This window comes from Motacilla alba, chromosome 1 (genome assembly GCF_015832195.1).
Source record: "Motacilla alba alba isolate MOTALB_02 chromosome 1, Motacilla_alba_V1.0_pri, whole genome shotgun sequence".
NCBI classification, from domain to species: Eukaryota; Metazoa; Chordata; class Aves; order Passeriformes; family Motacillidae; genus Motacilla; species Motacilla alba.
This window is the reverse complement of record NC_052016.1, coordinates 70,779,489-70,794,003: the sequence shown is the minus strand read 5'-3', so window position 1 is coordinate 70,794,003 and position 14,515 is coordinate 70,779,489.

Sequence of the window (14,515 nt, the reverse complement as noted above, 5' to 3'; positions counted from 1 at the left end):
GGAAAGGCAAATAATATTTTGTCTGCTGTTCTGTGTGATGAAATAGCTTCTTCAGAGACTTTGGTTACAAAGATCAAAGTCACCAAGACCAAGCTTCTTACTCATGATTTTTCCTTTTTTCATTATGTTTGGAGATCCTGAATTGTCATTTGTTTTTGCTTGAATTTAATTTTACATGGTGGAAGGTTAAAAGTGACATTAGTAGAATTCAAAATATTTTGAAGTGTGCTAAAAGATAATGCTTAGCAAGGTGTTTTTCTTTTTTTAGAATGCTTTGAAAATGAAACAAAACCCACTGAAAATAGAATAAAGCTATTTTTTGAATTCTTCAGCTAATTTGTTAGTGAAAGTAGTGAACATGTTAATGTGTTTGCAATTGCATTTTGGGAAACCTTAAAGCCCTCAATGTTTTCATGGAAAGACGTAGCATTAACTTGGAGATGTTGTCATTATTCTAGAATTTCAAATAAAATAAAAGTCAGATATATTAAAAAATATATCCTCCAGAGCTAAATTAGAAATATTTTTTTCAGTCTCTCTGAGACTGAGATGCTTCTATAGTTACCTTAGTTTTAACTACAATATCTTTTTGTTGCATATACGTAAAGCCTGACACAAGGAAGGCCTTGTAAAATCATGGCTCAGGCCTGCTACTTCAGCTAAGCAGAAAAAAGACCATGGGAAAGTGACTGAGTTGAATTAGAGGCCAAAAAACAAGTTATATAACCATCATGTGTTCACATAGTGGGCCATTTTCTTTCTGTACTTTTGTATTCCAAATAAGAACCTCACTATAATCTAGCATAACAGGTAGATTTGCAACTACTTTTTTTCCTCTTTACTGGTGACTTTTAATATTTTTAATTGAACTATCTCTTTATAATTATGCCTATATAATCACTTCTTTCATATCAGTGGATTACTGATATAATTATGCCTATATAATCACTTCTTTCATATCAGTGGATTACCGCACTTCTGCACTTCTGCATTTCTGCCTCCAGACTTCTGCACCAGCTGTGCTTCACCAGTAGTTATTGTTGTAAGTCCAGAGCAGAACAACTCAAAAACCATTCCACGGACAAAACTTTGCTGAGCTGAAGCAGTAGGCCACCATCTGCATTTCTCTCCTGAACTCATTTTTAAATAGTATTTCATATAACTGAACAATTCTCCCCTGTACTTGGGGAGCTTATGCTCTTTTCTTTCATCATTTCCAAACAGCTCATTTTTTTCCCTTGCTATTATCTCCCGAAGACTTCAAATTCTACAGAGCTGCAGGTGACTTTTAACAGAAGTGAGGAATAGATACAATGGATAATTTAAACAAGATAGACCTCAGCAGAAAGAGAAAGTTGCCTGCAGAGCAAATGTATCCAAATTCTAATGATGTTTTCTCTATTGGAGTTACTGCCCTGCTCTGTTTTGAAAGACATAGTTATTCTTCTCTACTTAATTTAATTTACCATTTTTTAACTCACTGCCGGATTTCCAGATCACCAAAATTATCATCTTAACTTCTACTGTTTTCTTCCTTTATATCATTGCGGAGATGATTTTTTTTTTTTTTACCTAGTACAACTCTTTGTTTTTTCACTGCCTCTAACAGCTTTGAAAGCAGCTTCACACTACCATGCTTCACATTTACATTTGGTGCCAAGTCCCTTTCTACTGATTATCTCAGCTGGAATGCCAGCAAGCCAGGGAGGAGGGGAAGGGTTTAGCAGTTATGTCCCACAAACTAAATCATCTGTTATTCAAAAGCAGTATGTGGTGTTCAGTCCTCAGAACTGCATAGAGAACTGTGCTTTTTCTTCTGCCCTCTGACCCTGAAAATACCAAAGGGAATGAATAGCAGAAAAGTTGATATATATCAAAGACTATCGCTCGGCTAGAGAGATTAAATGTAACTATGATTTGAGGATGGGGCTTATTTTTGGATCTAGGTTTTTTATTATAAAATATAAACTCTCTTCAACAAGTCATGGTCCTTGAGTTGGGTCAAATCTGAAAATTACAAGAAAAAAAAAGAATATTAATATTTCACAAAACGTCATGAACAATACTTATATGGTAGATTTTTGCCATTATCAACTTTCATCTAATACAAAATATTATTCTCTAAAAGGAAACCAAACAGAAATCCTTACAGCTGATATAAACAGAGGGGCTAGGAAAAGGTTTATATTTTTCATTATTTATCAGTTGTGGCTAGAGACCAGCTCTTCTTTAGTCATGCTAAATAGATTTTCAAACAAGGACAGTTTAACCTCCAGTATTGGTATGGAGGTGAAAGATAATGCATCAGGAATACACACTAAATACACCAGGAATAAATAAAATGCTCCAGGAAACAGGCCTGATACATTTTTGACAATCAGGGACATGATGGCAGCCTTGTTCTCTTTCATGAGACAAAGTAATCCCTACACATTTTATCTAGGAAGGTCGTGTATACCATTAACTGTCTGCCCACCATCTTCTAGATATTCTGGATGTGATATAGGAAGCTATGAAATAAACAAGCCGCTGAGGTGATGATGTCATTTTATTACAATCACAATTTGCATGGAACAGGTTTTAGAGGTATCACTTTGGTCAGGATTCATTGTGAAATCATCTCCAAGACAGGAGACTTAAAATAATGAATTAATATCTTCATGGTCATTAAAGATTAAAACAGTGCACTGTATTTTTGGGGAAAAAAATGTGCCAGAAACCCTTCTCCCATGCAAGTCCAGACTGGTGGATTTGTTGCAGTGCATTAGTCCTTTTCTGACAATATTGATAAGTTTCTGTATGAGAAAGAAGGGGAAGAAGAAGCTTTAGGAAGACAGAGGGGAATAATGTGTGCCTGTGTCATAATGTGCATAAATCATGGTTAGAGAAGAACCTAAGCTGTGGGAATCACAACCTGTTTCTGGATTTTGGTATTTAGCAATGTATTTATGGAGGTTTAAATGCTAAATTCAGAAGTGACTGCCAAAAAAAAAAAAAAGCGGAGTAGAAAAACTGTGATAACATTGGGAGGAACATTTATGCTCTAGAGAAGATGTATGGTTGAAAGGAATATGCACTTAAATATTTAAAGTTTTAAATGCAGGATAGCCACACTGGATAAAGAAACATGTTTCTCTGTGTCCTCTGTGGATTTGTACATGCAGGCCCATTCTTTTAGCTATTGAACTGCGTGTTTTACATGAAGCTAACAGGAGTACAGAAAAGTGTGGGTAATCAACCAGCTATGCAGATATGCAAAGGCACCAAAGCATCAGCAGTAAATGGGTTTTCCGTATCATTAACATTCCGTATACTTTCTTGGGGTAAAAAAAAACCGTACTGCTCAAATTAAGTGCAGTTAGAGGGATGTTTATTCCTCAGTAATATGTGAAGCTGCTACCTTCAAGAGGATGGAGGTATTTTGACTTTCAGAAATTCCTTTCCCTACTCATAGATGCCTAGGTCAATTTGCTATGTCTTAGGAGTCTGAGTCACTTACCTTGTACAGAAACAGTAAGGGATTCCTATCTATGTAATGTGGCAGACAGAGAGCAACAAGGATACTCGCGGAAGTCTCTGGATATCAATGCTCAGGGACCTGCATCCCATTTAGGTTCAGAGAGACACAAAGAACTTTTGGATTAAACACCAAAGTCTAAAATTTACTAACGAAGTCTATGACAAGCAATAAATTGTCTCTGTAGTAGTGTTCAAAATTATGTGAAATACACAACAGGCTGTGACTTTTTTTGCCTTCTCCTGGCTATGAAAGCTGTACAAATATGTATTTTTAGGCCTCACAATAAGACACACTCTCAAACAATAAGAAACAACAATGATGTCACAGACATGGAAAGAAATTACCTTCTTAGCTTCATCTATATCTCTGACTACAAATCCAGCATCAATGGGTTATACAGGAATGTTGTTTTTTAAAGCAATTACGTCTGATTATGCTGGTGATTAGCTACACACATTTTCCCGTGTCTTCCATGGGACTTGTCCACTTAATGGGATTAGCTTGCCCATTTAATTCATTATTATAATTTTTCATGAAATAGCTGTCTGGGGCATAAGACTTACAGTTTGGTTTGTTTTTTTTTTTTTAAAGCAAGAGGATCAAGCTTGTGAAAAGACCAGTTAATATCTTGACAGAAAATATTTTCTTCAACAATATAAAGAAAACCATATTTGGGAGAGTCTTAAGTATATAATGTATTACATTTATGACTTTTAAGTGTCAATAAATGGCATCTAAATGTGAATTCAAATTCTGTGACTATCAGGTCAAGGCATTGATGTCCCCATGCTTTTTATTCTTATGAATCACCATTCTTATTAAGAGGCATTCTTAGCCTAATTTTATTTATTTTTTAAAGAGCTCCATATGTTTTCTACAGAGCAAAAATCTTATCAAGTATTTAAAATAGCATTGTATTTGAATGACTGGGCAAGTTGGAATATCCAAGCAATGTCACAAACTATAAATAAAATAAAGTTTTGCTCTCATCAGGAAGCTGTACCATTCTCTCTTACTGCTCCAGACTGTATTTGATGAAAAAAGATTAACATGAGACATAGTATTCAACATTACAAAAAATATTTAACTTATTTAAATTATCAAACCTGGGATCAATAATTCCCAATTAAAAACGAAAGTTACAACCTTTGAAGAAAAGGATGAAAATTCAGAAAATCTTCATAGATTATGGCAACAATGTAGCTGAAAATGACACTGAGGAAATTCTTTGAATTCTATTTACTCTGTCACCATTTTTAAGCATAATTCATTGTTTCTTCATTCTGACAATGTTTGAGAATCTACTTATGAGAACACTATTACTGAAATTAAAATGATAACCATGACATGTCAAAATGCAATGTTTAAATGAGAAAATACCATTAGAAGTATTTACCTAAATTACTATGGGATAAAGTAACTCCTATGTAAAATTTTTCTTCTTAATGCAAGTTTCCAACAACATTTTAATTAACTAATTTGTAACTACAATATACACTACACATGGAAATTGAGCCATTGTTGTCTGTGAAAATGTGTTCTCTCATAGATATTCATAATGAAAAAGCACATCAGCAATTCTGAAGCAGGTCTATGATTCAGCAGTCAATAAGTATAAACACTACCTGACAACACAGAGCATTTCAGCATTACATTGAAAAATAAAATTCACTTAATAATTTCTGCAACTGATAATTATTAAACCTAACTAAGATATGATAAGGAACATAAAAATACAAGGTTCAAGTGTAAAAAATCTTCTGAGGTCTTAATTTCCTTTAGTTTGATGAATCATAATTCCAGTGAGACAATGAAAAAACATATAATTAACAAAATTGACTAGGTTTTCACTCAAAATGAACATGCTTTATCCAGTCTCCAGCATAAAAGTGGACATCTTATCATATTTCTTACTGTTCTGTTTATACACAGTCTCTTTTAACTGTTTTTTATTCTTGTTGAACCCACATTTCTTGGGCAAGACATTTTATCCTGTCTATAATGTAGCACAAACACTCGTGGGAAGAGTTTTTTTTAAAAAAGAATTTTAAAAATTTTGGCATATCTTACATAGTGTAATACTCCCGACTGGGAATCAAACACCTTGAATATGACAACCAGTAGCTGTCTGGATGGTTACCAGAGTCTCTGCTTCATGATTAAGGTGATAAACTTTTGCCAAACCCATGTAATCCAGCTGGCCCATGATCCTGCATGGCCACTTCAGGATGTGACCAATTTCTATCACCTTACACTGTGTACAAAATACCTGTGAACTTATCTATATTTAAAAACCACTACATGACCACTCTTGCATCTGAAGAACCATTTTTACAGGCTTTTTAAAACTATCTGTGTATACTTTAGTAAATTCTACATCAGGAATTGACGGGTGAAGTTCTCGGGGTCACCCGATTCTCCATCCAGCGTGGTAGTTAACATTTCTGTAATACATAAGGACAGAAATTTTGTCTTCATTTGGACTAAGCACATCAGGAACTACCTAGGGGCATCTCCAGAACTGTCTGAAATGTTCACCTGGAAACATTAGACAAGTGCTTAATTGTAAAGGTGGCATGTAGTGGTAAGAATCAATCCCCTTGTTTGAAGTTGGTGCATAATTTTAGATTTATCCATTGTCTCACCTATGCAGAGTGTAGCTGTATAGCTGCTTGGGAATACCTGAGGAATTTGTTTAAATGCATCTGGGTTGCACACAGACACACAGGTACACAGTTGTTGTAATGTTATGAAAAACATTACTTTTATCTTTATTACATAATTATGACTTAAATTTCATACACTTTGGCATAATGTGTTTCATTTAATTTGAGATGTATGAAGAAACTTGCTAAGGAGAACTATTGTAATTAACAGAAATCTTACACTGGTATCAATACCAAAGCATAAGCCAGCTTTAAATAAAACTAAAAAAATTGTGAATTGAATCAAAAAGATACTACTGGCCCTAAATACCTGCCATTCCTACATAATTAGTTGTTATTCTGACAGAATTTAAGAAATGTGTCTTAATTCTTGACTTCTCTTAATTTAGTATACTTCGAAGCTCTCTGGGAAAGGGTCATTCATTATTTAGGATAGATGAATATCTTAAATATTATTTAAACTAGATTCATAATGTGGTGATGGTACACAAATGCTATTATTCTTAGAGTTAGGAGAAAAAAACTTATGCATGAATGTAGAAATATTAAGAATTTAAAATTTTTGAAAGATCTTTATTTTTTCATTGAGTATCTCTTCTGTGGGCTTAATAGAGATTTGAACATAGGTTTAATTGAGATGTCAGAATATCCCTTGCACACCAGTGAAATGCAAACTATATGGACTGCTTAGCAGTAAAAAATTTAAGATTCTGTGACAACCATGTCAATTCTACTGTCATATTAATAGGTAGGTGATCAGGTGGGAAACAGAGAACAGATTTCTTTCAGCTTTCTATCAGTTTTCTAAGAAACAAATTCTCAAATCACATAGAAATATGGTGTTGCTTTTTAGATTAGTATGAAATATTTTGAATGTTGCCAAGTTTGTATAATACATATCTGCAAGTTTGACACAACAATCTATTGCATCTACAATTTTCATTGCTCTTGAAATGTTTACAAAAATTCTTTCTGTATGAAATCCCAGATGTTGCCTCACAAATTTTAAAAATAAATATATTAGTTCTAGGAGCCCGATCACATGAAATTTAAGTAAGAAGAAAGAATACAATTTATATTAAATTTAAAGGGTTTAGCATTAGTCTAACTACAACCTTAATAGTCTAATCAAGAAAATATTAATGTAATTAAAAGGATGATAATGCTTCTACTCCAAGTTGTCCAATAAGAATACCTTATTTAGTTATATCTAATCTTCAGTAATGCCAAGAGACTTTCTAGAATTTACACCTGTCTTCATTGTTATTCTGACCTTTACACTGTCCTTGTGTGTTTCAATTCTTTAGAGAAAAAACAGGGGAGGTTACAGTGCCTTGTATCCCACGTTCCTTTCTGAGAGTAGTGTATTGTTAACCTTAATGGCTTCTCTCTCCTCATGCAAGGCCTGCCTGAGTTTTTTTTCTGCTTATTAACATTGACGCTTACTTGCTCTTTCTGGATGGTTTTAAACTTTTCTGTTATATCCAAACTTACTGTATTTTATATATGTTGAAGACTTGTTCTGTGCTTTCTTTGTTATTAGTAAGACCAGTTTTACCCAGCTCCAAGGGCTCTGTTCCTTCATTGTTCAGTAATTGCCCAATCGCCTGTACGCTTGCTGCCTTTGTTCTTTTCTCACATTCATAGTTTTGGGGGACATGTGTGTCTCACATATCTCCTTTGCGTTCAACCATCATTTGCAATCTTAGAAGGCATTAAATGTATTTTGTTAAACTAAATGTGGGGATTTCTGCTTGGCTGGTTTTGCTTGTTTGTTTTTGCTTTATCGTGGAGCAAGTTGCCTTCTGGACAAGTGTTTAAGAGTGAGGAAACATCTCAGGAAAAAACAAAAACCAAAGCAAAAAACCCTACCAACTGATTGGGAAAAATCATTGCACCATTCACAAAGATTGGCCTTCTTAGTTAAGAAGGGATAAAAAGGAAACAAGATAGCTCGTCTAATCTCAAATGACTGATTTTTAAACATCTTTTTTTTTTTTATTTACATCCCTTTTGACTAAAAGTGTGTGACATCAGTGACTGTTTGTTTTTTTTCACTTTCTGACTCATATATGGTCACAGAAAAATCAATAGAAATTAATGTTGGGCTGAAGAAAAGATGCTCCATGCATATTCTATTCTGGGTCTTGGGAATTAAAAAATTGTACATTATGATACTTATTAGCATCTTCTGCAGCTCTGCAACAATGCTATATGTTTTACTCCTACTTTCATTTTTTGGTTCCTATCACTTGAATCATGAGTTTTCATGGTCTTTAAATCCTTTGAACTAAACGTCTATTCTGTATCTTGATTTTATTGCTTGCTCACCACTATTCTGGATTCATACATAGGAAATGAAGTCAGTAAATGGCCATAAAGCAATCCTTCTCAGAAGTACTGGATTACATTAAAGCAGATTAGATTAAAATAGATATTTCATACATTTCTTGTCACTAAAATTCTTTATTAGAATTAGATGAGGAGTCTGCTGATTACATGAAATACTCTTAGAGCAATCTTAAAAAATATATGGCAGATTCATTACTCAGTAACTTTCAAAAATTACCTGATTGATTATAAGAGTGACAAAATTTATTGACATGACTGGGCAGCAGGATATGGAAAAAAAGCAACCACTGCTTACAAATTTTATAAGACACGAAGACCAGCCAGGTGCCCAATTCCTATTGAAAGTAAATGACAATTGTAAGCATAAAATTGTTTATACCACTAAAAATCTCTTTCATAAAGAAGTTTGCCTCCAGTGATCAATCTTCACAAGTGTTTAGCGTAAAGGAACTATTTTTATCTTAATGAAATATGGATATAATACCTTGCCTTGGTGATTCCTTGCATGTTGACAATATTGAGTAATGTTGCTCAAGCCCTCTCATCCATTATTACAAGATCTAATACAAATTCTTGAGAGATACTACAAACTAGATTGAGGGAATATAATCTTCTCTTTGTCTCCCGTAGTTTTTCATTCCCAAACAAAGAGTCTACACTAGCTGACGAAGATAATAGAACACTTCTTCCATTGCACAACAATTTTCTGCAAATGCAAATAATCATAGTATTTCAGACACTGAAGAATTATGAACATTAAGTAACAAAATTATATTTAATGTATGAAAAAGGATTTTAAAGGTTTGATGTGTTGTTTTACAAACCAGTTTTTGTTTTGCCAGTGTCTTCAAAGTAATATGTTGAATAAATATCTTATAATAAGTCTGGAGATTCACTAAGGAAATTTCATATGAAAGGTCTTTCCCCCTTATATTGCATACAATAAAAATATGATCACAGAAAAAAAAGTGTCTGAAATGTTATTCATTACTGGTACAACTTGTTGGTTCCTAACATGCAAAGTTGCTCAAGAGCGGTCTATCCCTTCAAACCTCATAATTTTCTATGTATTGTATTATTGTAGCAAAGTCACTGCAGACAGGGAAACACTTGTGCAAGCTAGTAATGCCTAGGACAATTTCAACCACCTAGCATGGGTTAAATATTGAGCCTATTCCTTTTTCCTCTTTAAAAAGCAGGGTAGTAGTCGTATCACCTTTCCATTCATCAGCTTTGTGTTGATAGGGATCATGAAGGACATGAAAGACATAGGCTTACTTTCTTCTTGAATTCAAGGACCTGAGACTCCATTTCCATTGAGATTAACTAATTATTACTCTGAAGATTATCCAGGAGAGAGATATCCTCTCAGTCCCTTCTGTCAAGGATGCTCCACTATGCATAAGATGATTAAATATTAACTAGGCACATGTAAGCCTGATTTTATGACTTGGTGGCCAGACTACTCTTCCAAAATGGAAGAGAATTGTAACTTCTTGTAATTCTAATCCGCTTAGTGTTGTAATTAAGTATTGGGGAAGGGGGGGGGGGGGGGGGGGGGGGGGATGGAGAAGAAAATAAAAACAAAAATAAAAACAAAAACAAAACCAGAGGAGAAATATATCTCTCCTAATTTCAAGGCACCTACAGTAATCAAATCTTCCAGGATTAGTCTCTACTGCTGGATGCCAAATACATTGGTTCCCTGCATCCTTTATGATATCTGGCAACTATCTTGTGACATCTTGAGTTTCCCCAATGTATCTAAAATTACACTAGTCTCCGAAGTTAAGGCAAGTGAACTAAGCTTCTAATCAACAACTGAGCCAACTGAGCTTCCTGAGTTATCTCAGCATAAAATATGCTTGGCCAGCTGAAGAGTCTTCGTATTGCCTAGAGGTTTTGTATGACTTCCCTACTGTAAGTGTCAAGCACTAATTAAAATGACCTGGAGTATCTGAGACATCTCCTTGGCACTGGCAGATATGATGCAGACTGTATGGAAACCTTTGCTCCTTGTGTCCAGCTTACATGGCAAGGCATTGGTAGTGAGCTGGCTGCAAAAGTGACTATAGTGAGAAGCTTGCCCTGCCATGTTTGACAGAGACAGTTCCAACTAGCTCCAAGAGGGCTCCAGAGGTGAGATTATCAGTGACATTGATATTGGTTCTGTGGTAACATAAATAGGAAGGGATTTAAAACACTGCACAACAGCAAACTGTGTGAGAAGAGTGAGTAAATATGAGGGAAGCAGCTCTGCAGGCACCAAGGTCAGTTAAGAAGAGAGAGGGAAGAGTCGAGCTTCCCCTGCAGCCCTTGGCAAAGCTCATGACTATGCAAGTTGTTTCCCTGCAGCCCATGGTGGCACATGGTGGAGCAGATCTCCATCTGCAAACCAAGGAAGGCCCCACGATGGAACAGGAGGAGGCACCCTGAAGGAAGCTGCAGCCTGTGGAGAGGAGCACATGTAGGAGAATTTTTTCTGGCATGACTCGTGAGCTCCTGGGGCTCACACTGGTGCAGGATAGCATTCTGGAGCAAGGACCCCATGCTGAAGCAGAAGGGTGTGAGGAGTAAGGAACAAAAGAGAAAACCTGTGATGAACTATCTACAACTCCCATTCCTCATCTCCCTGAACAGCTCAGAAGGGAAGACGTAGAAGAATCCAGACTGAAGTTGAAAGTAAAAAACTGTGAGGGGTTGGGAGAATCTATGTTTTTATATTTGTTCTTATTTTCCTATTATACTACTCTGTTCTTAATTGGTAATAAAATAATCTTCCTCTAGTTCTATCCGTTTTGCCTGTGACAATAACTGCAGAGTGATCTCACTGTCCTTATTCATCCCATGAGCTTTTTGCTGTATTTTCTCTACTGTCTGGTTGAGGAGGGGGAGAATTGGTAGGTACCTCATGGCCAGCCAAGGTCACCATACTGCTCTACACTAATAGGTAGATCACAAGATTCATAGCCCAGGATATCTCAAATTATACTAAATTGCAGTTTGAGACAGCAATTACTAAGACTAAGCACTTCATAGCTACCACAGAACATATCAAAAACTGTTCAGTACCTGAAGTAATAAGGAGACAGTCAACTAGCTGGAACCAGGTATTCCCCTGTGCATGGACATGTTAGACACTGCTGGACCCTGAGAAGACCACTGAACCCCCCAGCAACCCCTAAATGGAGGTGGCTTTATTGCAGGGTGTTGAGTCATGTAGACAAGTCATACAATACCAGCACTAAGTAACAGGCTACAGTCTTTGTATGGCTTCTGGAAGGCCTCAGGAATGGGACTTGTTAGATTTTCTTTGCCTCAATTGTTTTAAAACCCAAGAACTTCATTTTTATGCAGTTCATTTGTAAATTTTTAGCTATGGTTAATCTGCTTGATGTGTTTTGTTTGTTTGGTTGGTTTTTGATTTTTTTTTTTTGCTTATGTTTTCATGATAGAACCATAGTTTTACATATATCAGGAGAGACAACTATTTTTTTCAGACTGATACACTTATAACTCTAACATGGTGGTGTAATACAGAGAAATACAGATCTATTAGGACAGCAGAAGCCTTGAAAAACAGGAACAGAGGATACTTTAAAGGAGGAGTAGATGCAAGATATGACAATGCCAGAGGCACAGACTAGGAATGAAGATATTATGTCTTTAAACAGCTGACAAAGAGTCAGTTAAATAATCTCATATGAAGAGTTGGATGAAACACATTTCAGGGATAATCAAGAGAACAAAGAACCGCCGCCTACTATAAAACTTATTTTCCCCTTTAAGCAGTACTAGTTTTATATTTTCTGTTTGTTTTGTTGTTGTTGTTGTTCTGTAACAATTGAATCTGAAGTAATAAAATGTATTTGGATGAACTGCGAGGATTTCAAAAATACAAAAAATATGTTCTTGGGTTTTTTTCCTGCCTGTCCACAAGATTTTCAGTGTAAGTAGCTGATAGGCTAAACAAAACCAGTGGTGGCTCATGGGCTGTCAACTGGCAGATAAAAGCCAAGAAAACACCCTAGGATATCACATATGCCTTTAAAATTCCATACTTGTGAGCAAATAAGTCAAAACTCTTTTGACTTTAACATAATCTTACCTCTAGATGGATAACTAAGGTATACACTGTTTTCAGATACTTGCCACGATCCATTCTGTATTATCATTATCAAGAAAAAGAGCCAAAATAACACTATTTCTAATAGTGCTAGTGTTTATTTATTTATCCTGTTTTCCCTTATATAAAATAGTTCAAAATACTAAAGCCACTAGTAATGTAATTGCTATTTGCATGATTTGGAGAAAGCATATCAATTACGGAGATCAATGAGGAATTTGTGATAAATTGATTTCCATGATATCCCTGAAAATTGAATAACAGTAAATAAATTTTTCAGTTTATTAGATCTTTAGATGCAGATGCTTGGCAGTGGCGGAAAGCTGCATACATTAGGAAGGGTGTTTGTAGGAGTAACATGAATAAATTCATACATGTGTATGTATATATACATATACATAAAAGTTTTGCTTTCTCACCTTCTTTCACATCCTTCTAGCTATAATCTCCTCCACAAGACAGCACACAAGTCAACAAGCAAAGTCAGGTTAATGGATTCAATGAAAGTGCTGGACCTACCACTCCTTTAGTTGTTGCAGTTTTTACTGCAACAGAGTGTGCTCATTACAATGGTTCATTATGACTGTGGCATAAGATTTCAAAATTAATGCAACACATTGCCCTGATATAACTGACTGGACATCCCTTCCCCCCATGTCTATTTTGTAGAATAGATTCTGTTGTTTGACAAATGAAAATTATGTTAAGTAATAAGTTCTTATAAAATCAGGACTTTCATTGTCTCGGGACTGCCTAATTCCCATTATCTATCAAAAAAAAAAAAAAAAGATAGAATAACCCCTGAATGATTTAAGGAAGTCTCAGAGTGTTACAGTTTCAAAGTTTCAAAAAGAAAGTGTACTCAAGTATTCATCTTCAAGGATGTTGCATGCATTCATTTTCTTTTAAAATTACTAAGATTTTTCTTTCACAAAAAAAACCCCAAAAACAAAAACAAAACCAAAAACCAGCTTCCAAACAACGACATAAAAGCCCCACTAGCACACAAAAAAACCCAAACCACCTTAAAAAGACATTGAAGCCAAGAGAAATTGAAAAACAAAGTGTAAATGGTGTGCTCTGTATGTAAATAATCCTTTCAAATCTTACCACAAATATCTTCCACATAATGTGTACATTTTGTAGGTTTTGGTTTAGGTGTGCATTCAGGCTTTTGTTAAGAAGAAGATGACTAGAAAATACCCTTCTCATCTCAATATTTTTATATGATGTAAGGATTCAAAGTACTTCTATTAATCCTCCCAGGGCAAGAATCTATCAAGGCTGTATAAAATACTAGTTTTCTATTCAGCCCAAAGAAACATGCTTATTTTCATTACTTTGTGTGTTATCCATGGGATCATAAAACCCAACACAATAATAATTGTTAATTTGCAACTGGCAGAATGAAACTCTTTAATACAACAAATTTGATGATAATCAAGATGTAGAAGTATCAGAATCTATTATATATATATATATATATATATATATATATATATATATATATATATATAATTTTTATATATTTCATATTATTATAATTGTGTTTGCTTTGAAAATGTCTATCATGAAGTTAACCCTACTAATATTTGTTGAGCATTTTCATGCAGGAAATTATTTGTCTCTTTCAAAATGAAAATGAAGAACAATTGAAGAATATAAATTAATTTTGAGAGTTACAAAATACAATGAAATGGAAAACAAAAGTTTATATAATTGCCATGGTGCATAAATTTACAAAATATTTCTTGTTTTGTGTTATGAGCATAAGACTGTCTTTCAAAGTCATATTGTGCACTTTCTTCTGTCCAAAATTTTTCTTCTGGTTTGCTTTTTAATTTTTTTTTC